This window comes from Mauremys mutica, chromosome 6 (assembly GCF_020497125.1).
Source record: "Mauremys mutica isolate MM-2020 ecotype Southern chromosome 6, ASM2049712v1, whole genome shotgun sequence".
In the NCBI taxonomy this organism is placed as follows: domain Eukaryota; kingdom Metazoa; phylum Chordata; order Testudines; family Geoemydidae; genus Mauremys; species Mauremys mutica.
The window spans coordinates 103,478,945-103,503,359 of NC_059077.1; the positions used below are offsets into that span (position 1 = coordinate 103,478,945).

General features: G+C 41.5%; 1 long non-coding RNA gene across 3 annotated transcripts in view; it reads right to left on the minus strand.

Annotated features, from left to right (window-relative positions):
* The window catches only part of LOC123373154, a 34,588-nt gene extending 10,719 nt beyond the window's left edge, over positions 1–23,869 (minus strand). For 2 of the 3 annotated variants that reach the window (XR_006580587.1, XR_006580586.1), the window contains exons 1-2: positions 23,780–23,869; positions 18,116–18,229 (exon numbers count right to left, since the gene is read on the minus strand). This is a non-coding gene — a long non-coding RNA (uncharacterized LOC123373154). Of the gene's footprint in view, positions 1–18,115; positions 18,230–23,686 lie in introns of all 3 variants that reach the window. The other variant, XR_006580588.1, reaches the window with a different exon arrangement.
* Positions 23,870–24,415: the final 546 nt, after the last annotated feature.

Consider the following 24,415-nt stretch of genomic DNA (forward strand, 5'->3'; position numbering starts at 1 on the left):
TAGTAGTTCCCATAATTAAACCATTTCTATTTGTGAAATTTCAAGAGTAATTTTGTTGTAGCAAAGAGACTGCAAACAAAGCACAAACTAAAATGTCAAAGTGACCCTTTCACAAGCGAAGACTTTGTTGCGAAGTCACCTCTGCAGACTAGAAGAATTAGCACAGGCCTGGGACAAAAAGTTTGAGTTGAGTTCCCACCCATCGTTTAGTTTGCAGTTACAAACATTAGTTAGGCCTCCTAACACTGTTGGTATATATTATTTCCATCTTACAAATGGCGAACCAGAGGCTTAGACAGGAAATCAGTGTCAGAACAAGATGCCTCCAACTCCCAGTCCAGTCCTAATCCACTAGACTGCTGTACTCTTTAAAACAAGTCACTTAGAGAAACTGAGGTTTTCTGTAGAAAAAGCATAAGTCTTTTCTACAAGTAACTGTTACCCAGGGTTTTCAGAGCCCACAGAAGTAGTAACTTAACTGTTTCAAGAATAAATCAATGGGAACACAATGCTCCAGCTGATGAAAGATTAATGCAAGTAAGCATGCTCTTATCTAAAACTACAGTTTATTAGATTCAAGCACAGACACAAGCAATAGGTTTAGGACATGCCAAAACCCCAAAGTTCTGGGACAATATTGTGCAATTGACAGCAGGTCCACAATGACTAGTTGCTTACCCTCCAGGGAGAAAAGGTGTCAGAAAAAGGTCTCTCTTAGCGTAGCTGCAGATGACTGCTCCACTCTTATCTAATCCTTTTAGAGCTAACTTTTACAAATTACATAAATTAGTCACCCCTACAATGCCATCACGTCTCCTAAAAATCTTAGTCATAATAAGCTTCCATATCAAAAGGCACCCAAATTCATAGGTTCTCACCCATTTATTTCCTTTCAGTTTCAGCGTGTTGACTCTTTTCTCTCCTTCCATTCTGATTAGCAGAGTCTGCAAACTTGCAGCTAGTTTTGGCCTTGCCTTCAGAAGTCCTATTTTATTCAAGTTAACCCTTAACTATGTGGTGTTCTATTTAATTAATTCATGGCAGCTGAATGCACATAATATGGTTGCAATTGGCTTACTCATATTCTGGGGTACACATACCTCTCAAATCCAGGGTGACTAACATCTGAAAACATACAGGATTTAAGATGTCCAAAGCTTCATGCCAGTAGCTAAGTGATACTAGCTCAGTTTTACAGTTTCACAAAGGACTAAATTTCTTCTACCTGTTTTTCAGGCTCTGTATTTTTTGCCCTCATTACACTTAACATAATTACAGGATTGCGACATATGGAGAATCAGGCCCCTTTTCTTTCCTCAACTGTGAACTAAGATGGTGCTCAACTAGTCAAGGAATGGAAAGATACCATGCTGGATATAGGTTACCCGTGCTTCTGATATAAATAGTTCGAATTGTGTGTCTCGGATACATGAAGCAATGCTCCAGCAAGCAATTTATGAACCATATTCTGAACTATGTTTTCATGAAGAAATTGGGCCCAAATTTTTAAAGGAGCTGTGCAGAGCAACACCTAAATATCTCTAAAAATCTAGGCCTTGTTGAATAATTCTGAACAACGAATACATTTGAGACAGTCATTGTGGACAGTTTATGAAAGAAGGGCCCCCAAGCCCCAGAAAAGTAAAACAAAAATCCTAACCCTACAAATTGTTGTTCACTGTGATGTAATGTATATAGGACAGAATACACAGGGAAAGGGCATACAATTTCTTAAATTCAGCTCCCCACTCATTAGTTTTTCTAAGTCTTACTGAATGTCAAGAGGAATCTTAAGAACTAGCTTACCACCCTCTCTCTTTATGCTAAAAAGATTTAAGATAAATAATTGTTAGATAATGGGATCTGGGCATTCATAACATGATTGGAATCCTTCACAGTTCCAATATGACTTTCGAGGGAGTGAAAAAACAAGAGCTGTTGCCATATGACCTGTGTGTGATGAGCTGATTCTCTGGTCTTAGTCCTAGTTCCCAGTCTAAGTGTCCACATCATGAGATTTCATATAGTGACTGAATCACCATATAACTTTAGCGCTAGCTGTCTAGGAAAAGGTCATGGTGCACTGGGGAGACCGTATTTGGAAGTTTCCATTCTGGCTGCCCTTGCTATATCTGTCTCTGGGAATTCTGACCATCTTCCACGGGACTAAACTCAGAGTTGTTGCTGTGCTTTTTAAAACTGAACACACTAGTGCATGAGTTCTGTAGAAAATATACAGATGTATAATACAATTATGGAAAAACGCATCTTTTTCCCCTCTTATTCACTCCAATTTAAAGATTGTGTTTTGTTTTTTAAAATATCTAGCTTAGTAAGAAAAAATGACTTCCCCTTCCCAGTCAACTGCTAAAACAGTATTAAGAGGTGGAATTCATGCTAATATGATCAATACACAATTATTTAACAGCATCAGTGAAAAAAGTGGACTTTTTGCAAAGCAATTTTACATCTGTGAATGCTTAAGTTCCTTGAAGTCCACCTGTCAGAATAAGCTCTCTTTTCTCCAATTACAGATCATTTTTTCAGTAAAATTTATGACAAACTTTTTCCATTTAGTGACATAATAGTCATTTTTCCATGTGAAAAATGCACCATACATTAGATTCAGTTTAATAACTGAATTCTAGTATTACATTTAACTCCAGAGTTGAATAATCAGCTCAGTTTTAAATCCATTACAGTTATAAAATTATTTTGCTATTCTACTTCCACTTTTACTTTTATTGTAGTAGAACAATATAATTTTCTATACTTATACAAATCCCTTTGTTTATTTGCTCATTCCCTCCACCTGAGCTTTTATTAGCAGGCATGTCTCCTCCCTAGGTTACATGCATTCTCTGGACCCCTTTTGAGCTTAGCATACAGAATCTATTTCATACCGGCAAAGCTATCTAATTCAGATTCATTTCTATTGAACAAGACAAAATACAAACCTGATGTGGCTTTGCCCTACCCCCACCCCCATTACAAAAATTTTAAAATGTTTTGGGCGATGATTAAGGAGTAAAGCTCTGGCTAGATTTTTTTTTGGTCCAGAGGTAATAGTGTTTAGGAGGCATACTTCTGTTCCCCCTCTCCAGAGCCTGAACACTTTGCACTCTCACCGTGCAGTGAAAAGGGATGTGTGTTTTCCCCTCTTCCCTTTATTTAACAGGCTGATAACATTTCTAGCCTTGGCAACAAAGAGAGTGAAAGTCTCTAGTTTATTGACAGACTGTCTTCCCCTTATGCAGTACAACTGTTGAATCATCTCTCTGTCTGGAGCTCCATTTCTGTGTCCAGGAGGATGCTCACTGCAGCCAGGATGTTAGGAAGCTCTGTGGGACTGGGAACAGGTTCAGAAATTTTTAAAACTTAAAGTAACAAGCTCTGACCATTTGCTAGTAGTGATTTTCAGAGGCTTATAACTCAGCCAGCTCTGGGTGGATTTTTTATGCAAACACAAAAGCCATTATTCCTGACCTCAGCACTATTCCATTCTCTAAAACATGGAGGTACTAGAGCTCTTCAGAATTGGTTGAAAAAAGTTTAACATATTGACAAAACTCCTGAATTTTTCCTGTAATCTTGTTCTCAGAAATAACCAAACCATTTTTTGCTGAAACACACACACACAGCATGAAAGTTTTAGCTTGATCAATTATATTATATTTTGGTGAACAGAGGCTCATAATGGAAAGTGTTCTGCAATCTTAGAAGGCCTCTGATTCTGCTCACTTTACACACTTTTCACCTGTTTAATTAATTTGTCCCAGAAAGCATTATGTTACACGTAACAGATAACATTAAAAACTACTGCTATTGCCACATCTCAGGTTATCATGGGCTAAGGGTGAGAAAATAATTAATCAGGAAGGTCACCATATGGCCTGGTAAATATAGCTGATGACTCACTTTGAACTGGATGACACATATGTACTGTACAATGAATAACTGCTTTGTGCTGTATTATGACAGAATCAATAGACACTGCAAGGCCACCTGCTTTCTGTAAATCTAACCTTATTTTTAAACAAAATAAATGCACCTTGCTGGTTATCAAGGTTACCAAACTCAAGCCCATGTAGCCCAAGGAGAGCTCTAAATGAAATGAAATGAAATACTTAATATGAATATCTTTGCACTTCTCCACCAGCTTCCTATAGAGTATAATTGAGCCTCATCCCTTTATGTCTGGTACACTTCATGTAAAAATAGGCAAAACCATTAGTAGCAATTCACCCGAGAGTGAAACCGTTTATGGGCATAAACATCTGATCTCTGAAATAATTCCCAATGAGATCCACCTGCCCCTAACAGCAACAATAATGCCCTTTATTTCCCATTTTTTTATCCTGGGTTGACTGATTATATTCAATCACTCAAGCAGACTCTTGCAACTTTGCCATATTAAATTGCAAGAAGGTGGACTCAATGACCACATAAGTGAAGTCTGCACTAACAGACTGGATAGAAGGTTTGTTTTGTGTTCATAGCTCAAGATAGTAAATACAATCTAGAAGCAGCCAAGAAGGATGAGAATGGGCTAGAAGACTATGTTCCTTCTGAGTGCGAAGTAGGCTCAGGTATATTGCTTTGCCTGTTTTCTGTCATCTTGTTGCTCACAAAGGGCCAACCCATAAGTTGGTGTGCCTGAAGTTAGGCACATAAATCCCTTTTCCTGCCTAGCTTCAGCCACCCAAGTTTCAAGATTTCCATGATAGTCCAAAATAGTCCTTTAATGGGTCTTATCCTTCATGCAGAGGACTCTTCTCATTTTTCCTATAAGTACTACTTCTATCAGGAGGAGTAAGGAATAGTCTGCATGTGTATCAGCTTCTTCTGGCTAAATCTTGTTGCTTTCAACTTTGTAGCTTCTTCCTCACCAGCAGATATTATAGGATTTTTTTTTTAACTGCTAGGAAGTATAACAGAACTTAGACTCCTGTGAGAAGAGATTTAGCACTCTATGAAAGATACAGTACTTATGAATGCTGCTGAATCCAAACATATAGACAAGTATAAAGGCTCAGAGAGCTAGCACTGACAATTTGGGAAAATCTGTTCAGTGAAATCACAGGGAGCTATTTAATATTTTTAGACCACTCTCCCCCCACACTGATAACCTAATATTTAAGTTTCTAACACAGAAGAAGCCTACCAGTCACTTGGACATGATCTTGCAACAAAGAATTTATTGGCCAGCATTCACAATAGAGTGCAGCTTTAATCTTAATAATCTAGGAAAAGATCTCAGTCAGTCAAACAGCTGTTCAAAAGATCTTCTTTAATAAGCTGACCCTAGAATTGAACTAGCTCTGCAAACTTCAGGGAAGAAAATTAAATACACTCATACTAAATCTTTTCTCTGCAGTATTGGTGATTCAGTAGCTGCATCTTACCTCCTAGCTCAGAATGGTAGTCTCAGGGAACCTGGTAACTAGGACAGGGTACCAGTCAATTATCATGAACACACCTCCAATTCATAAAAGCTCAAACATCTGGAACTTCAAGATCTTCCTTCAAGAAAGATGAAGTAATGCCTACATTATGCAAGGGTCCCAGAATTAAACTTTCGCTCATGCCTCAGTCCCCACCGCCAGTGATATTAATTCCAGGCACAAAATAGGATATATATTTAGGGGATTCTATGGAAACTAAATTATTCCAGATATTACAGGCCTTTGTCTGGCCCAATTCCCTGGTCCCAGTTTTTAAAGAATGTAGCAACCAACAATAGATTTAAGATAGTGATTATATTTTAATGTGCAACATTAAAAAAAGGTAGTGAAACCACATAAATGTTTCCTTTACTAAATAATATCTTGCACAAAAAAAAAATATATACCCCTGCACACAAAAATCCCTTGCAAAATCCTTGTAAAACCTAGAGAAAGATACACTAGCAACAAAGACAGCGATCAACAATTGTGGCTGCTAAATGGAAAACCCACTTAGCAATTCATCTGGGGTGGTGGGAAGCGGGGAGTGTCCCATCTTCTACACCCTGTTAAGAATGGAGTTAAAACTGAATTCAGTTTGTGCCTGAAGAAGTGTTTAGATCTAGCTCTATTGATAGGCTTTGTAGACAGCTGATAAATTTCATTTTCAAGTAGTTTGGTCTGTAACATTGTAGTTGCCAACAACAAACAAGGGGAAGATCAGCCAAATGATCGTCAGCCAGGAGGAGCCTTATTGCAGGAGCTCTTGCTGAGCAGAGTTTGCCTTTCTTTGTTGCTCTTATATTCTGCATTTTATTTCTAAAGCTGTTCTCTCTGCAGACATAATTACATGTATTAAATAGTTACTAAAATGTGTGTTCTAAAATAAGACTGAATATGCTCATGAAAACCTTTTCTCCGTATTACCTACTGGGCTTGGCCCTCCATTCTGTGGACATCCAGAATTCCCCACAGAAGTCAGTGAGAGTTTTGGGTTCTATAAGCAACTCAGATTGAGGACATATGGGTGTCACATGCTCCACTGATACCAGGGGTTTCAGATACCCATCGTATTATGCAAATACCTCATACCCTCATGCTCACTCCTGGTGTGAAACCAGCATGCACCCTGTACACCCTGGTATCTGAATTTTCAGTCTCCCTTCCCCATGTGTTTCACCCACCCCTTTCAGACTTGTGACACACTACACCTCCCCTCCCTGTGCAACCTGTGTTATCATCATACATCCGCAAGATGTGCCAAATGAAGCTAAGCCATTCTGAAAGCTTGAAATCTTGTTGCAACTCTGACATGCCTCTCTGTCCCACTCCCATTTTTTCAGATGCAAACTATACCATTAGCAGCAATTAGAGGAAAACATGTTGGAGTCAAAGAACTTTGTTACTTCTTAAAGTTGTGTTCTCCAGATTAAAAACCTATCAATGATTTACACTGAAATCATCTTATTCACATTTCAGTCAGATGAGATATCAAGTGTGAAATTAGTATATTTTTAAGCAACTTCAAGTTTTTCCAATTTCTAGTAATTTAAAGTATTGTAAGTGTGACTGGTGCCAGCTGGCAAAGGATTCACTGCTCTTTATAAGCAACTCCTGTCTCAGGCCTGACTAATTCACTATACTTAATACACTACTTTCATAGTGTTTATCCATAAAGGGCAGCATGTGAGGGCTCTATTGAAAGCTTGTAGTTTACCAGTATTCATCATGGCGAGATGTGTACACAAGTAATTTTAAGAAACGACATAACTATACTGAAAATTATGGTCTTGGAGTGGAAGGGAATCCTGTGATGGCCAACCCTTGTATCTCTGAAACAGTGAGGAACCCCCTTGGGTGAAGGCACCAGGTATCAGATAAAAGATCCCAGAACCCAACCCAAGCAAGGAGAGGGGAGAAGCCACTCCAAGTATCAAGCCTCCTTTCTGAGGCTTACACCGCACTGGGAATTAGACCTATCCCTGAATTATAAGGGATAAAGGCCTTAAAAAACTCACACAAAGTCATTATCAAAGCAACAAAGTAATTAGATCAGTTACTTCATTGTGAAAAAGTGAGTCATTCCCTTCAAATTACCAGATTACCAGTCCTCAAACTAAAGGCATTGTTTTTGTTTGTTTTTTAAAAAGTCAGAGGTGCTGACCAATCAGATTCTGTATATTGCTTAATCCCTGAAGAGATTACTTGAAGGACATGTACAGCTCAAAAAGAAGAGTGCTCTTATAACAGAGCCCATGCTGTGGGGATTCCAGTTTCTGGAAAGGAGTTCCCACTGCTTACAACCTCTCACTTCAAGATCTGAATAGGCACTGCAAACCTATGTCTCTTATGGTGCAGGGCCATTTCCAGGAAGACAAACAGAACAATGTGTTTGGAAGAGAGAGGATGTTGAAACCTCCAGATTTTGAGGACTTTTCTGGTCTGAGCCTATGGTTTACAATATTAAGCGTACTACTTCCACAGCAAGAGTGAATATTTTGTGTTGGCTACCAAATCTAAGCTATACAGGTCTTACAGCAGAAGAAATCAAAATTGTTAGTGTTTAGTCCTAGTTACTAACTTCGTTGTTCAGCAGTAGACATGTCCCCTCCAAAAGACTACCTTCTTATGGCATCATCCATGACTAGCGGAAAGTAAAACAAAAGTAGACCAAATGCAGAACACAGGCTCACCTTCTAAGCAATATTCAGTGCTCCTCCAATGGGGCCCCTTTCAGAGCCAGCACCACAAACTCGAGAACTGGGGTCAGTTCTCAAGATACTGCATTTCAATATCAAAAGGGTGTAAACAGAGTCAGGATGAGCTCTAGAGACCAGAGAGAAGGACACGGCCCAATTTCCTTGGGTGGGTCTTTGCTCACGGTTTGATCTATGAACTCTAGCTGAGGTATTTTCCCAATTTAATGCTTGTTGTTTACCTCATGTAATTAAATCTTTTCTGCTACACCAAGACTCTGTGCTTGCGAGAGGGGAAGTATTGCCTCCTTGAGGCGCCCAGGGGTGTGTGTAAGGTTTTCCCAGGTCACTGGGTGGGGGCTCGAGCTGGTTTTGCATTACATTGTAGGGAAGGGACCCATATGTATTGAACCCGGCCCTTGCTGCTATTGTTTCGGCCTGGCAGAAGGGTTACAAGGGAATATAAGACAATGAAAATGGATATCGTCCTCCACCTTGTTACTAGCCTTGAAGCACATATAATCTTGTTTCAGAAGACCCGCTCCCACCACGGATACGCAACTTTCAGTTCCAGGCTATACTGTCATTGCTTATCACCATCACTATCCCTATAGGAAAAGATGTTGTGTTAGAGAAGAGCTGTCTGCTGTCACTGTAGTAACATCTGGGTCAAATTATATCACAGAATGGCAAGCAGTAAAGGTGAGTGAGCATATGCTGATCAATGTCAACAAGCCATCATCAGTTAAGTGGCAAACTTCCATTCTGCTCACCTTCCCAGAATCTTCTCCAGTTGAGATCCTCACAATAGATGAAATAAACTCTGTCAGGGTAACAAAGTGGGCATCAGTCACTGATCTACAACTCCTATGACCCAAAGAAATACCAGGCTTTCACAGTAGCAAATGGGCAACCAGCTTTTCGTCTAAACATCACCTTTTCCATCTTTTGAGAAACTGTCACCTGCAGGTGCTTGAAGCTTTCCTGAAGTCTCAGTATTGGCCATCTTGATCACTCTGGGCCTGTGGCTATCAAACAACTTTCCAAAAATTGTACTCTGTAAGCTTGATGGAAGGTCTTTCAAGCAGAACTAGAGACATCTGTCAGTGAGCTGGTGGAGTTGGCCTGGACATGTCCAACAAATATAAAATGACTCCTACCAAACTGTGATTTAGTTCAGGCAGTTGTTATGAAATCATTCTATAGAAGCTATTGCTGACAGTATATCCCCATGTGGTTATCAAGCTCTACCCGGAATTCAAATGTGCTAGTAACAAACAGGAGGCTGTTAATAAAAGCAAGCAACATTTCGACTGCAGTATCAGATCAGGCATGATCGATAGATAGAGAGACTGTCCCAGAGATGGACAGTATTCAATCTGGAAAGCATGGCAGACCACTAAAATTTTCTGGAGATACCAGCCTCAGCAAAAAGAGGTTTCCAGTCACCACAAATGCGATTACATCTAAGCTGGTGACTAATGACCATATGCAGAGTAAGTCTCAGCCACGTGGATGTATATATAGGTCACAGTGATGGCAGGCTCCTCGTGTAGATTCAAACTTGATGGCTACTTTTTCAGATGGAGATGGAGCAGGCCATAAAGCTTATGAAAACAGGAAAAGCTCCAGGCCTAGGTTATATCGATATGGAGTTCCTGCCTAAGCCCAAAAGCTTACAGGTTTGGTTCCTCAACCAAAATTTCCAGCACAACTGCGTCCCAAAAATCTGGTGCAAGGCAAAGGTTGTAGCCATTCCAGAACCCGCAAAACTGCTGGAAGATCCCCAAGAGGTACCAATCCATCTCTCTCTCCTGTGTCTCACATACAAGCTTATGGGGAGTCTGATTCTGACAGGCATCAACAAGGGTATCAGACCACAACTGGCCTTTGTTCAGGCTGTCCTCAGATGACGACAGTGTACCCAAGATAAAGTCAGTCAAGATATCTTTGAGAAGGGCAAGAAAGTTGGCACCTTTTAGATGGCGGCGGGGAGGGAAGTCTGTCAGGTGCACATGATACCATCTGGCACCTAGGGCTGATTGCCAAGTTGTTGAAGACTATTCCCTGTAAGTCCATGGAAGTGATGATAATGATAGATAGATATCTATCTATCTATCAGAGTTTCATCTTACAAACCGGAGACAAAGTCATCTGACTTATGCATCTCTGTAACAGACTCCCACAAAGATCCATTTTAGCTCCCCTCTTTTTCCACATGTATACTTATGACCTACCAACAACTAAGTATGTATAGATGGAGGACATCTGGCTCACTGATTTGGTAATGATCTGTGTGATATTGAAGGGTGACTCAGCCAGAACATAAATGTTCTGGCCACTTAATGTAAGTCTTCACTGACAAAGTAAGTGAATCTATGATAGATAGTGGCACTTCCATTGAAACAGTTGACTGGCTAATCACCTTCTTATAGTCCAGGATGAAGACTGTCCACTTACTTTCCAGACAGTGATCACTTATTTAGGAGTCAAACTGGATCACAGTTTAACATACTGGCCCCATGTAGAGACAAAGAAAAAGATCACCTTCTGTACTGCCTTGACCCAAAAGCTAGCAAGAACCTCCTGGGAAGTAGAGGCAAATGTTTTACGAACTTCAGTACTGGCACTAGTATTTGCTCCAGTGGAACATTGTGCAACAGTGAGGAGCAGAAGCTGGGACATGCATCTCATTGATTCAGTGCTGAATACAGTCATCTGTATCGTTAGTGTGGCTAAGGCAATCACTAACATCAAATTTATACATGTCAACTTAGATCTCGCTCCCAAAAACTTCAATAAGATGCAGTTTTAAGAGTGATGACATTGAGTGCCATGACAGATCAAGCCAGCCTACTACACACAACAGTGACAATGGTTCCAATAGGTACAAATAAGCAACATCCCACTTACCACAAGATCTGCCCGCTCCAGAAGAGAAACACCTGCACTTGCAGTTCCTGCTGACTTCTCATGACAGACTTTATGACATCCTTTTGCAACGGCTGTTCACGCAGTCACATCCAGTGCTGCCAGTCCAGTGCCAGTCTTGGATTAAGAACAGCATATCAGGGCCTACAGCTGTGTCTTTTCAGAGTGGCGGCAACTCTGGGATAGACAGGGCTTTTGAAATTCATCAGCAGGTCTAACTTCCATCCACCTAGGACACAGATCCTGGACTAGGCTTTATACCAGAGGTCCCCAAACTGTGGGGCACGTTGCCCCAGGGGGGCATGGAGGAATGTTGGGGGGGAATGCAGCTAGGGCCCAGGCTAGCCCCCACATGGGACAAGGGGGAGCACCACCCAGCTCCACTCCTGGCCACTGGTCTTGTGCCTGGCTCCCGAGTGTCTGTTCCCAGCCCCACCCCTAGACTCTGCCCTCTTACCCCTGTCCATGTTACAGGAGGCTACTGACTGGAATGGCCAGAGTGGTTGCCAAAGTGCAGAAATTTGGCTTAGTCAAATCTTCAGTGTTACTCCCTGGCAGCAACAGACCGTTAAATATGTGGTGGAGGAGCGCACCATGAAAAGATTGGTGAGTGGACTGCAACTATGCAGCAGTTGACTTGTGACACACACTAAAGAAATTCAGCATTGATTTTTCCTCCCTCTCAGCTTAAGAACTCCTCTACAGAGGTATTTCATTACAGCAATAATGAAGCAACTCACTTTGCTTAGACAGATGAAAGGTCAGTGCTAATACAAACAACCGCTCCCCAAACCTGCAACCCCTAAAGCCTTAACAGGGCTTCCCAGTATTACTTGTTCTTTAGACTTGCTATATTGTCTCTTCCCCTTTTGTTACTTTAGAATAATTTCACAGCTTCAGCTTCAAGAGGAATAACTCGAAAGAGGACATTGTAGTAGAGCAGGAGGTATTAGCTCAGCTCTGTGGGTAAGGAGTTGTATGGCATCATCATTAGCAGAAAATTTAGATAAATTATTCTAACAGATCATAAAACAGGTCTATTGAGTTGATGTCTGATTGCAAGTCAATGATTTTTAACCACTGTGGAACCCTTCTGCCAGCTGGAGTGGGCAGCAGGAAGGGCTGGGTTCAATATCTAGGGGGTTCCTTTTCAACAGTATAACAGAACGGGCTCGAGACCCCACCCAGTAACCTGGGGAAATTTCACTCTACCCTCTGGGCACCATTAAGAGGCAATTCTTCCCCTCTTGCAAGCACAGAGTTGGAGGTAGAAAGAGTTTCTTTAATAAAAGTAACCTAGCATTAATCCGAGATAATAGCACAAGCAGTATTCATAAATATAAAAAGCACAAGCAAGACCCTCTCCCCAGAGTACAGTGGGCAGTGTCCTTTGCTTCAGGTTCTTGAATCCAACACTCAAGTTCTTGTAGGGTGCCCCCCTTCCCCAACATCCCACTCACAGTTGTTGTGCCTGGTCAGTGCTGACCCAGAGATCATAGGTACATCTGCATGAATTCTCCTCTCACCACATGTGTGTGTGTGTCCGGGGGGAGGGCTTAAATGCCCCCCTCCGGCCACTAGCTTCTGCCAGCCGCATGCTCACTGCTTCCACCAGCCAGTCTCTGATTTTTAGCTCTGGACAGAAACACAGGCCTACTAGAACTGGTTTCAGCTCTGATTGAGCAATTAAAACAACAAAAGAGGTTCCCCTAATGAAACCTGTTTAGCTCTATTCTTTAAGCATTGTCGAGGAACAGATTAAACCGGTGTAGGGAAGACCCTTGAGGATGTGCAGCCTCCTGGCTGGCATGCCTGCCCCCACCCCTCTTACTTTCACAGGGCTCTGACATTTGAGCCCCTGCTTAATGAGGATCTTTCAACTGAGAGTGACCCCCCTCATTTGGGACAGGTTATTGTAGGAATACAGGAAGGTAGGACTTGCTTAATTATAGTATTGGTCACCATATTTCACTACCCCTGCATTCATTACCAAGGTCATTTGTACCCAACACCAGCCAAAGTTGATCACTTTGACAAAGCTGTACCTGATGAATATGTAAACAGAGCAGGAGCAAACTGTATTTACATAAACACATTTCCACAGTCTCTTCTCCTCTCAGCTAGCTCTCAGGGAAGCATTCATTCAGACCCTGTTTACAGCTGCACTTGGAAATTAGCCCCAATTTCAGCCTAGTATAAGTTGCACTTGTGTAAAGCCTCAGGCAAGGAAAAACAATGGAACAGGAGTAAAATCCACAATGCAAGTCACACTTTCCTGGTCTACATTAGGGGTTTGCATCACTGCAGCCTCACCTTGGGGCACATGATCCATCCCAAGTGTTGGCAAGGCCTGAGTCACAGGATGGATCCCATCCTTTGGCATGCACACAGATCTTAGTTGAAACCAGCCATTGATCCAAATGCATTTCACTAGTCAGAGCTTTGCAATTTTTGAAGAGGTGGGACACAGTTTCTCACTCATACATATTCCACTTTGCATTAGCTTTCCAAGGCTCCACATATTAATTCAGCCACTGTCTTTCCCCAAGATGTTCATTTGTCCAACCTATCCTAGGTCGGATTGATTAATTTCTTGGGGCAGGGGGAGGGATTTGCGGGGAAGGAAGCACAATGTTTTTGCATATTTTGCTAGGTTTTTTCATTCTTAACTAGCAAGAGATGGTGAGTGCTTTTGTGTAAGAGATTGAGGAAGCATACAGGAGCTCAGCCAGTTACTGTAACTATCTGTTGCAAAAGCTTCAAGGTTTTTTGTTGCTGCTATAAACACACTTGCCAACATACAGAGTAGAGGCACATTGTAGTCTTTACTTCAGGCAATCCATTCAACACCCAAAGGCAACCCTTGAAGGGCTAATTTACATAAGCTGTTTTTACAACTGTTTACATCATTCAGTCTTTTACTGGTTTGAAAAGGTCAGCTAACTGCACCAGGAAGAAGACACATCCCTTTTGTTGCCCTGCTCGCTGTGGGCGCAGGTGGGGTATCAGTCACATTAGCAACAGCTTCATTAACAGCTATCCTGACCTCTGTTGCCCCTAGTAAGTTATTCCCATGCTGTGAAGGGCTTAAGTCAGCCTTATGAGACAGGGCTTCTCACTTCCACTATCCTTAGGCTATGCCGGCAATGCTTCACAGGTAGGACTACGGGGCATGTGAAGTCCATTACTGTGAACTTGGGATCTTTAGGGGTATGGCTACACTTACGGTTTGCAGCGCTGGTCATCCAGCTGTGCAGGGCCAGCGCTGGTGTGTGGCCACATTTGCAGCATTTGCAGCGCTGTTGGGAGTGATGCATTATGGGCAGCTATCCCAGCGTTCAAGTGGCCGCAACATGCTTTTCAAAAGAGGGGGGTGGAGTGGGGTCTAGTGTGACAGGGAGCGGGGGGAGAGAGAGAGGGGATTTTTGGAGCCAACACTGTGTGTTTAGCTTCCTGCCTTGAAAAATCAGAACATGTTTCCGACCCCTTAGTCTTAACTCTTAATTGCAAACAGCCTGCAGCCAACACAACTCCCCGCTGTTTCATTCGCTCCCTGCCTGCCTCTCATTTGATTGTTTACAGCCAGGTACAGATGATCACAGCAAACAGGAGCTCTGTTTGTTTTTTAGATAAGCAGCAGCGGCAACAGAGGAGCTCATTCATAACAAAACAAAGAGAGGCTGCATAACAAAACAAAGAGAGTAATTTATAAAAGCATTCTGGGATACATCCTTATACCCTGGAGGCCAATCACAGCGCTGGTGTGTGGCCACACTTGATGACCAGCGCTGCAGCACCAGCGCTGGAATCCTTATTCCCCATGCTGAGTGAAGTGTACGGCCAGCGCTGCAGCCAGGGAGTTGCAGCGCTGGAAGTGCCCTGCAGGTGTGGCCACTTACTAATTGCAACGCTGGTGGAGGCTTTCCAGTGCTGCAACTCGCCAGTGTAGCCATACCCTAAGTTCCCCTCCACAACATCCACGTGGGGGAGTTACAGCACAGCACTTCGGTGTGCGCTGCTATCCACATCCCCTTATCCAAATTGTGGGACAGCGTAGACAAGCCCTTAGTCTCGCGGAGCTTCACTGATTATTTAACCCTGGCTGTAAATTGCTATCTAGCATGAGGGTGGCAAAATCTGGAAGAGAAAAGTACTACAGGTGAAATTTAGCATGTTTTGTGACCAGATCCATCACTGCCACAACAGCATTATGTGCTCTAAAAGTGACCGTTTTAGTAGCTACTTTACCAGGCAACCTGTTTTCTAGGAAATTTGAGAACAAACATGATAGAAAAAAAATCCATGAAGTTCTCCAAAATCCAAAATGTTTAGTGGATCCTGGGTTAAACTGAGGAATTAGTGATGCTTCAGCCACCATACAGGGTACAGGTCTGCTGTGACCAGGGTCCCAGGGAGGCCATGCTGAGGTTGCTCAATTAGGGCAAACTGCAAAGAACGGGGCAGCCAATGCCCCCAAAGCTGGTGGATGTTCTAATACTTAGATTTACCAAGTCAGGAACAAAACAGCTTCTATAATACCTTACTGGCCAAAACACAACTCCCTTAAAAGCAACCCAGACTTGGGCTTCCTCCCAAACAGCCAAGTCAAATATAGGATGGGGATTACTGAAAATCTTGTTCGTCATATAAAAAGTTGTACCAATCCCAAACAATTGGACACATTACCCACCAAGTTAATGAATATTTCAGATCTTACCCAAACACGCTTCCACTCAGTCCTTTAGTATCTAATATTTAAATTTAAAGGTTTATTTATAGAAAGAAAAAGGTGAGTTAAAATTGGTTAAAGGAATCAAATACATACAATAATTGGATCAGGCTTAGAGCAGTGATGGTGTAAACTGCTAACTGGTTAAGTCTCTGGTTGCTCCAATTAATTGGAAGGTCCTCAGTCTCTTGGTTAGAATCCTCCCATTAGTATATGTCCATAGTCCAAAGATCAAAGCAGGAAAGAGGCAAAACGGAGATGTTTCCAGAGCCTTTTATAGTTTCTGCCAGGTGGAGGAAAACTTCATTGTTCCAAACAAAGCCCTTCGTGCCTTTTGTGGAAAAATATAGGCACACAAGATGGAGTTTAGTATCACATGACCTAGTATGCTTTGATGAGTCAGGGCAGCCATTATCCATGCTCTAGCTAGAACATCCACAGGAAGGTCCATCAGATAGGAATAAGACTCTTCTATAGTCCATTTGTGAGAGTTAAGTGCTCTTTGATGGGCTATTCAACTTGAATAGTCCCTTCACAATGTGCTGGCCAGACTAGAAGTAAGCGGTCTTGTGGGTGTGATCACAGGAGCAAACATATTTGAAATACAGGCCTACAGTCAATATTCATAACTTTAGATATAAAACTGATACATGCATACAAATAGGATAATTATATTCAGCAAACCGTTACCTTTCCATTGACAGCTTACATGACATACTTTGTACAAGATTTGTTGCAAGTATATAACTATGGTAGCAAAAATGATCTACATGGTCATATTTTTAATCATATAATATCACATCTGTCCAGAAACATTATAGTGGTACAATGACCTATTACAGACTAAAGAATAGGAAGCCAGAACTGGCTGGAATTAGAACATAGGAAATGCACTGATTCAACCAATCTCCTGACCATAGCTCTGTAGGATTAGCCTCTAACATCGCATTAACTTATAGAAAACAAAAACAAAGGAATTAGTATCCAAACTTTGAATAGCAAATAGAAAAAGGGCAGAAATTAAAAAGATCCCCCTGCCCCACAAATCCTGCAAAAGAATCCATTTGTCCTCACTCTCACAGAATCTCATTGAGTCAATGGGATTCCTTACAAACATAAGGGCCATCTGGACAGCACTTTGAATTCCGATGCACTAGCCAGGGAAAGCTCAGGGAACTTTTGAATTTCATTTCCTGTTTGGTCAGCATGGTGAGGTCAGCAGCACAGGTGACCATGCAGTCCCCCCAGAATCGTAGAGCATAGAATGTTTCTATGCTCCCCCTATCATCTCTGTCCCTGAGGTTATCGCAGATTAGAAGGCAAAAAACACACTTGCGATGACATGTTTTCTATGCTCATGCTGTCCTCCCGCATTGATAGGGCACAGCTTAATGCATGGAGGCATTCAGTGGCAGAGGCCAGGAAAGGACATGATGAAGCATCTGTTGGGGGAGCAAACGAACATGATGATGAAGTGTCTGTTGGAGCTGCAGGAAAGCCAACAAGACCACAGACCCCCATTGCATCCACTGTATGACCGCCTACCCTCATCCCCATGTTCCATAGCCTCCTCACCCAGATGCCCAAGAACACTGAGGGGAGCGGGGAGGAAAGAGGAAGAGGCTCCAGGCACCCAGCCACTCCACTGCAGAGGATGGCCAAAGCAACAGAAGGCTGTTATTCAAACAATTTGATTTTTAATGTGGCCTTGTCCTTCCCTCCTCCCCCACCCCACCAGGGCTAACTTATCCATTATCTCATTTTTTTAATTAAGAAAGAAAGAATGCATGGTTTCAAAATAATAGTTATTTTATTTCGAAGGGGAAGGGTGGTTGGCTTACAGGGAATTAAAATCAACAAAGCGGGTGGGTTTGCATCAAGGAGAAACACACACAAAATTGTCACACCGAAGCCTGTCCAGTCATGAAACTGGTTTTCAAAGCCTCTCTGATGTGCAGCACACCTGGCTGTGCTCTTCTAAGCGCCCTGGTGTCTGGTGCAAAACGATTGTCTGCCGTTGCTTTCACGGAGGAAGAGGCGACTGACAAAATGTACCCCAACTACCCACCACAATGTTTTTTGTCCTATCAGGCATTGGGAGCTTAACCCAGAATTCCAATGGGTGGCAGAGACTGCAGGAACTGTGGGATAGCTACCCACAGTGCACCGCTCCATGGGTCAATGCTAGGCATGGTAGTGAGGATACACTCCGCTGACTTAATGCGCTTAGTGTGGACATACACAATTGACTGTATAAAATGATTTCTAAAAATTGACTTCTATAAAATCGACCTAATTTCATAGTGTAGACATACCTTAAGATATTGAGCAAGCAGCCCACTCTAGTGCTGGATTCCAACCTTCCAAGAGAACAGACGAGCCATTAATCAGAACATTCCACAACAGATCACCTTCAGGTGATAAATGATCTGCAGGAGAAAAGGAATGAATATAAACTATCACTGTTTATCAGTTATGCAAAAGCTTTCCACTCTACTTGGAAAAGTATCCTATAAATAGAGCTCTTCAGTTCCAAGACAGCTGCAGAGTTGTGTTTGGGTTTTACAAAATATTTTGTATTTTCAAAAAAACCCACAATTTCAAAGGAAAAAAAAAATCAAGACAGGAATAGAAGGCTGACATCATACCAAACTATTTCCAGTGAGCCTTAGATGCTACATACTGCATGAACAGTAGAATATATGATGGTGAGGAATGTGATAACAGTTCTGTAGTAATAGTACATTTATCCTTATATGCATTTGTTCATAAATTATACATCTAGCTATTTTATAGCCACTTTTAGGACATTAAAGGACAGATGTTCACCAGCTTTATAGATCATGAAAAGGATCATTCACAAGAGGTTATATAATAGCATTATAAGAGTACAAAGGCTGAGTGAGGCCTCTGTCTTCCCCAGTAGCAACGACTCAAAGAAAGAACCGAAAGATAGAACAAACTTTAAATTTAGAGTGACTTCAGCTCTTCCCAAAATTAAACCTAGGCTTGCTGAATATCCAGCAGGTTTCCTTTGATGGAATTACATTTTTCTCCTGAAAAAAAAAACTTTAATGTTTCTCTTCATTTACTCTGCATCTCATTCAGTTACTCATGATTAATTATGCAGGCATCCTTTTAACATTATTCTCTAGATTTATGCATGCAGCAGAATGCAAACAGAAAACAGGAGAAAGATGGGTTCAAAAATTCTAACAATTGTGACCCTTGAATTTGGGTTTTGTAGTGTTTTATTCCTATCATTTTTGTTCTTGTTGTGTAATCTACCCAGTGAATTTTTCTGACTGTCATGTTACCTGCTCGTAACACACAATAGCAGCATTATTATTGGAAAAAAATGTCAAGAGGCTTCCTTACTTTGACAGTCTCAAATAGATATTTAGCAGTTGCCAAATATCCGTGCTGATGAGGAAAGCTGACATTCTGTTATTTGAAACAGAAATAGTATCTGTACTTTCCACTCCCTCACATTCAAGAAGATATTTAGAAAATATGAAGTCACACACACCTCCCCCAAAGAAAGCTAAAGCTGTTGAAATAAGAAAGACATATCCAGACTCAAATTCCTCCTGAATTATTCAAAGTTGAAGGTCATGCCTTAAGACACTAGGAAGGGACATTTCCCTTATTTTGTAACTAAAGTCTGAAGTTTGCTCTCTTCCTCAGAAATCATGAGGTGACCATGAGTTCTATCTAACCAGGCAACTAACTGTATGAATTTGTAAGAACAGTTACCAATATTCTATTAATTTACACAGACACTACATTGTTCCAACATTAAATACATTCCTCAGATGAGTGAGCTCCCCTATTAACAAATATGGCTGATAGTTGTGACGAACAACTGAGCAAGAATGTATACTTCATCCCTCAAATTGGAGAAACTGAACCCAAGCCTTCTAAAAAGTCTGTCTTTGGCAGAAATGACCAGATAAGAAAGCGGAGGGCTCAAATATCATTAATGGATCTCTGGTCAAAAGTAGACCTTACTAGCTCTTTAATTGGACTGCTGTAAATATTATTCTAGAAAGGTTAGCAAGACCAACTACTGAAGAATGCTGAAAGCCCAGGATTTATCAATCCTAGTTTAGAGCACCTGGTGCAGTCCTCTGAGCTCTGTTTCTATAATTGTCCCCACCATGCATACTCAACATCCTTCCAGCTTTTGGCATATTCTTCAGACTATCAGAATTACCTGAAGAATCTGAAGACTTTCAATGATAACATGTACACGGTTTCCACTAGTATCTAGTTCTGACCAAGTTTAGAAAAAAAAAAAGGCTTCTGAATTGCAACACTGCTTGGACTCACTTCACGTATGGCACACATTGTTTTCCTGATCTGATGATGGATTATTTCCCAGATGGCACAGAGGAATGAAGGGGAGCATGGCCAGTTGAGGAAACAAAACGCAGGTATTTCAAAGTCCTATTGTAGGCAGGTGTTCCACTATGCTGCCATGTGATCTAGTCATTTATTAAATTAGAAACTCAGAATAAGTCTCTCCTACTTCATAGCAATTCACTGACTAAAATTGACAGCTATGTAGTAAAATGTAACTCTAATATCTTCAGCATGTATAGGCAAGAGCTTCTGGTTCCTGCACCTAACACACACCAGTCAGTGCACTGGATTTCTGGAATACATTTTTTTTTTAAACTACAGAAAACAATTTTAGCCCCCTTCTCCATGAAGGAGAAGTTATAATGGAAGCAGGTTTGTCTGTGTTGGGTACCTACTAGTACTACCTTAAATTAAAAAAAAACACTTTATAAAGCAAAACATATTCCACTTGGCCATTTGTTCTGCTGCATGTCCCTTCTACTCTGTTTATAACCTCAGTAAAGCATAGGGCAGAGCTGGAAAAGCTCAGTCAAAAATACAACCTACTGAAAAGGTCATATCATAGGAAGCCATCAAAGTTTGCTAACTTATTGTCATGGAAAACATTGTAATGGGAACAGGAAGGGCTATACAATTTAACCCAATCTAGGCAAAATGTCAAGACCTGTATATTAATCATCTGACTACCAAATTAAAACCCTAAATAATGTAGTTCTTCCCAACTGCTGATCAGAAGAATAGATAAACATTTCTAGCTGTTTTACCCTCCATCTTCCAGTCTTCTCATGGTATTCTACAAAGATAAAGCTAGTGAGAGGCATGAAATGCTGAGGAGTGAATGGCTCAACTGAATGCTATACAGAAACTTTCACCTGCAGAAAGCTTATTTGAATCTAGTAGTTTGAGGGTGACCAATAGAGTAATTATCTACTAGTTTTTTCCATTTTCATTACCACTACAAACAGTTCTTTTTCTCTCCTGCTGATAATAGCTCACCTTAACTGATCACTCTCCTTATAGTGTGTATGGTAACACCCATTGTTTCATGCTCTCTGTGTGTGTGTATATATCTTCCTACTGTATTTTCCACAGCATGCAGCCAATGAAGTGGGCTGTAGCCCACAAAAGCTTATGCTCAAATAAATTTGTTAGTCTCTAAGGTGCCACAAGTACTCCTGTTCTTTTTGCGGATACAGACTAACACGGCTGCTACTCTGAAACTTATCTCCTAGTTGTTTGGTGACTGATTTAAAATGTGTTGATGATCTGTGTTGTCACTTTCTAGTAGAAGTGTGGCCTCATCGCTCACCCCCACAATCATGACAATAGGTAGATTCTTGACAGAAAGGACAAACACTGAACAGATATATAGATTTGAGTTTCTCACCCCTAGAATTACTCTCTCCAGCACTGAGTTAGATAAAATCATGAAAAGGTAGCATGGGAAAGCTTGTACTGCTCAGCTGCTGTCTAACCCTATAGGTACCTAAATTCACTTGCCTACATTGTCACCATAAATGTCACCTTGCCACCAGTGTAGCCAAGGACTATGTGTAGTTACATATTGCACTGAGAGCCCGGAGGGGAGAAGTGGAGGAGGGAAAGACTTTGGCACGGAGCTGTCAGAGCCTTTCCCTGCTTCCTCACCCTGCCAGAGTCTCTCACTGCAGTGGGGAAAGGCTCCAGCAGTGGGAAAGCAGTAGGACACTATATAGCTAAAAGTAGTAGATGTAGAAGGCATTGTCCGGACACATGGAGACCCATACAGGGGTCTGGTCTGTCTGAATTCTAGTCACCTAAACAGTGCTCCACAGGGCCAACCTTAGGGGAAACAGTGCCCTGGGCAAAATTGTAATTTGGCGCCCACCATCTCTGGCCCAGTGTATATTTAATTATTTATTCACAGTGAACAGTTTCAAACAGGAGAGATGGATCCATGTCAGAATACACTGTAGTCCAATGGTAGGGCACCCACTTGATGGGGGGAGAGAAGGGGGGATGACCCTTGTGCAAATCTCCATCAGGTAGAGAGGGGAGCTGCATGAGGGTCTCCCATGTGCCAGGCAAGAACCCTAACTACTCGGCCGATGGTTATAAGGGAGGCCTCCTTCTCCATGTCCCCTCTTCCCCTTCAGCCATTTTGCATGATATTAGGCATGCTTACAAAATGGCTTAGGCAGCTGATTTCAGGAGATGGTTCCCAGCTGCAGATCCCAAGCAGGGACAGGCACTGAACTCCCAGAGAGGAGCAGGGCTCAGGACATATCACTCTCCTTAGCATTTGCTACTGACTCACTTCCCCACTCAGGTGTGTAGGAAAAGCTAGCACACTATCTCTCCCCATGCATTGTACAAGGAGTCTAAGCACTTAACCCTGGTCTTATTGATTCAGCTAGGTGGCTAGGCACCTAAAAGTTAGATGTTGCAAGGCCTAAATCTCTTTGTAGATAAGATATTTGCACAGTTTAGCTGAAACCCTCTTTCATAATGACACTCAAAACCAGGCAACAACTGGCTGTTCCTACTAGAATCTGTTGCCTTTATTCATACTTTACTCCACACAGACTTATTGGGGAGAAAAAAAATGGGAAGTCTAGTGGAATCTAGGCTTAAGTTAAGTGGCATTAAATATGCTGCATTTGTGAATAAAACCAGGTTTTAGCATTTATTGTGTGAAAAGTTTTTAAATCTCAGAAGCATGGAACTTAGTGAGGGAAAAGATTTATAGTAATCCATCCAACACTTTAGCTTTCTGCATTTACCTCTCATTATTGGCTCATATGTCTAGCAGTTGGGAGTAACAAACCTTCAGTATTCTATGAGTTGCTAGTGTTCTTCCAGCACAGAAACTAAATCAGGAACCAACATCAGAGTTAACAGACTGCAACCTGGCCCCCAGTTATGTCTTTAGAGTAACCTCACACTTTGAGGTACAATGGAAAGCAAGCTCTAGTATAACAGGTATGGAAATCTTTTCTTTAATGAGCCTTTCAGCTTTAAGTTTCCAGATGCAATACTCTGAGGTGGTTGGGATATATGTAAACACCAGGACTTTCATGCACAGTCTACATTACAAGAGTCCCTGGAATCCTGAGTTTAGCATTAAGACAGGTACCATTCTATTAGGAATGTTCATAGTCTGAGTATACTGAATTTTATCCATAGCTAGAATTGTCACTCAAATATATAATGCACCTCTGTAGTATGTTTATACATGCCTTAAACACTAGTTAGGCAAGAGTGCAGAAAGTGAGTTAGAGAAAACATAAACATACAACATTTGTATGTTTATTGACAGAAGTTACACATGGAGATTAGGAAGGATTACACAAGGAGAGGTTCATATTTTAGATTACTGTACAAAATATGGGACTCACACTAATGCATGGGATTTAGTCAATGTATTTATATACCAGTGGATTACTAGCTTCTCACATGTCCAGCCCTTACCTGGGCTCACCCTTGAGTCTTTAATAGCACCAGCTGCCAGGCTGAAAAAATATAATGGCATTGCTACTTACTGTAGGGCAGAGATCCAGGGCCTGTCACTAGTGTTATTCCAGTCTACATCTCCTCTCCTTTACAAGGCTGCAAGTCCAAATAAGGTAACCTACCTTTTCCCCACAACTCCATGGTTATGTCTCAGCTATCTATAGCTACAGAATTCCAGTATTTCCTTCTTTTCAAAGAGAAGGAACATTTCCAGACTTCTCCTTTCATCTAGATTTCAGCTGGTGCAATAACCAAACAGGGCTCAAGCCCCCACTACAGGGCTAGATTAGAACAATTAATCAGTCATCCCCAGGATGACCCAATTAAGTGTAATTAGCTACTCCCTTTACTCCTTTCTTGGTCTAGTCCCTTCTCCGTACCACAGGTATTTTATATTTGTATTTTTAACCTAGCTACTGAGGCCCTCTTAAAAGTTGGCCTTTCAACCCCAAGCTTTTAATAATTAGGGAAACCATAGACTGCTTTAGAATGCAACACTTTGAGCCAAGGCTCCTAATAAAACCCAGGCTTCTCTTTAAAAAAAAAAAATCACAGTGCTAGAAAAACAGCTATGTAATATGTACATCATGAATGCATTGCAAAACTGTTCCCCATGTGTGGAAAATTTTAGATTCCTTTCACGTATACTTGAAGCATCTCAAGTTAGTCTCCTTCATCTTAATCCAAGTCTTCTTGAGAAAGATTTGCAGTTTGAGAAGCAATGTACCAAGGAAAGGGAGATGGGGAGAGATCCCTTT